The sequence below is a fragment of the Lactuca virosa genome, chromosome 2 (genome assembly GCF_052849685.1).
Source record: "Lactuca virosa cultivar CGN04683 chromosome 2, Lactuca_virosa_CGN04683_v6, whole genome shotgun sequence".
Lineage (NCBI taxonomy): Eukaryota > Viridiplantae > Streptophyta > Magnoliopsida > Asterales > Asteraceae > Lactuca > Lactuca virosa.
Window position 1 is genome coordinate 303,152,014 of NC_136427.1, and position 2,792 is coordinate 303,154,805.

At 37.3% G+C, this 2,792-nt stretch overlaps 1 pseudogene; it reads left to right on the plus strand.

Moving 5' to 3' along the window:
* The first annotated feature begins 793 nt into the window (after nt 1-793).
* Nucleotides 794-2,548, plus strand: LOC145157160 (3-ketoacyl-CoA synthase 5 pseudogene; annotated as a pseudogene).
* Nucleotides 2,549-2,792: the final 244 nt, after the last annotated feature.

Here is a 2,792-nt window from a genome sequence, read left to right on the forward strand (position 1 = left end):
TAGTTGGGTTGGTACTGTTCCTCATGAAAAACGACGTTAAGAAAGAAGAAAAGCAGAGGGAAGAAAGAGAGAAAGAGAGAAAAAATAGTTTTGACAGGTCTTATGCTGGCAACGGGAAGCAACGAGAAACAAATGGGAGGTGGTGTTCCTCACGTTACCATGACGTTAAGCCGTGTCCACGTCGGCAATAACGACCCAAAATGGGCCCATACCCAACACTCTAAAGAAACCATTAACATAACTTATGTCTCATAATATATGAACAAATTAAATGAAATGAAGCCTTAATTAGAATTTAAGATTTTGATTTGTTCATGTTCTTGGTAAGAGGGATTAATACGTGTTGGGAGAAGGATATATAGAATTCCGATTACCCAAATGGTTTAATCAATCTTCATGAATTAATACTGCATGTACAGTTTGACTTTATACACCCTGCCATAACTACTCGTAAGAAGCTACCTACTGCTTTTTAATGCACGCTATCTAGTTTTTCCCTTCTTCATTTAAGATGTTCTCATCTTTTTGGGCATATGCATGTTTTCACTTTTCATTTTTCAATATACTTTGTTTCCATAAACTACTAGACTCATCTTCTATGGTTTTTACCTTATAATAACTATATATAGAGTACCAACATTCTTTACCAAATACGTATAAATTATAAAGAAAACCCCTTATTTACTTGTGTTGTGTGGGTTTTTATTTTGAGATAACATTAACCGATGATGATTGATGCATAATTTCTTTTGATAAAACTGCAATAACTCGCATTCATTCTGGTCACCTTCCCCGACCAAACTCATCAATGTGATTAGCAGAAAAACCCCATTCTGCACTTCCCATGCACAAGTCTATATAATTTGACCTCAAAACATCACATCTCTTGCACCTTTTCTTTTCTTTTCACACAAATGGAGCAACTTTCTAAGTTCACCCATGACACTCTGCTTCTCCACAAATCCATTCCACAAAATCGCACAACTATTCTATCAACTTCTTTCAAGATCTTATCGTTTATCCTCCTTAGTTTGCTTGCGTTCCTTTTTCTCAATCAAAAACAAAATGCTAACTTTTTGGTGTTATGTGTTAGTTTCGTATTCATCATCTTTAAAATTTATCTGGTATCAAGGTCTTCAGATATCTACCTTGTAGACTACTCTTGCCTTAAGCCACCAAACTTTTGGAGAGTACCCTTTTCGTCTTTCCTTGAACACTCACGTATCGTTCACTCTCTTGACCAAGAAAGTGTTGATTTCATGTCTAGAGTGTTGGTGACTTCGGGTCAAAGTCAAAAGACATGCATTCCTCCAGCTCTACACTACATCCCACCAAGATCAACCCATGAAGATGCCATTAACGAAGCTCAAATGGTTCTGTTCCCAGTTTTTGAAGACCTTCTGTCAAAAACACAGCTCTCCCCTCTTGACATTGACATTCTCATAGTCAACTGTAGCGGGTATTGTTCCACTCCTTCGCTATCGTCAATCATTATCAACAGGTACTCCATGCGAGAAGACATGAAGAGCTTTAACATCAGTGGTATGGGGTGTAGCGCGAGTGCATTAGCTGTTGACATGGCGCAGAACCTTTTAAAAGTTCACACGAACTCTAACGCTGTAATTCTTAGTACAGAAATTTTATCAAACGGTTGGTATGCAGGAAAAGACCGGTCAATGATGATCCTGAATTGCCTCTTCCGATCAGGCAGTGCAGCGATTCTAATCACCAACAAGGAAAACGCCAAAAAGATATCCAAATACAGATTACTCTACACTCTTCGAACCCAAGGTGCGTTCGATGATATAGCGTATAACGCTGCAATCCGTGAAGAAGACTCCAAAGGCTTCTTAGGGTTTAGGCTTAAAAAAGACGTACTACATGTGGTCGGAGAATTACTCCGATCGAACTTTCACGTTATGGGTTCTTCTATTCTTCCATTAGAAGAGAAAATCCGATACGGGTTTTCTGTGATTAGAAAAAAATTCCTCGAGAAATCGACTGAACTTTACGTACCAAACTTCAGGAAAGTGATACAACACTACTGTTTGCCGACGTCTGGGAAGGCGATGATAATGGAGATAGGGAGAAAGATGAAGTTAAAAGATGAGGAAGTGGAGGCTGCACTGATGACGTTACATAGGTTTGGGAACCAGTCATCTTCTTCATTGTGGTATGAATTGGCATACATGGAAGGGAAAGAGCGAGTGAAGCAAGGGGAGAGAGTGTTGCAGCTTGGGATGGGAAGTGGGCCCAAATGTACCAGTTTGGTATGGGAGTGTAACAGGCCGATTGTTGGAGAGTCTGCTAAGGGCCCATGGGCCGACAGTATCAATAGTTATCCTATTTATAGTTTTTTGACTTGACTCTATATTCGACAGTTGGGTATAAATTATATATTTAACTAAGTCAAGACAGATTTGTTATCGAGGCACATTTATTGTGGATGGAAAATTGCTTATATTTCTTAAGCTTTCTTTCCTTATGATTTTGGGCATTGGTTATAGTTATCCAATATATTGACAATAAACTTTTATAAGTTTTGCTACATAGCTTATTAATTTTAATAACTAAATAGTGCACAATAATGAAAATTTGTAGGGCTTTCTGAAATATGCAAATTCTTTTAGTTTATCAAATTTTGTCAGTTTTGTCCATATAACCATTTTTATTAGTTAATGTCCAAAGTTTGTCAAAAAAAAATTTCATTTTTGTCATTGTTACCTATAATAGCAAGTTTTTAGAGACGAAACCGATAAAATTTGTCAAACTTAAAAACTTTCATGTCAAAT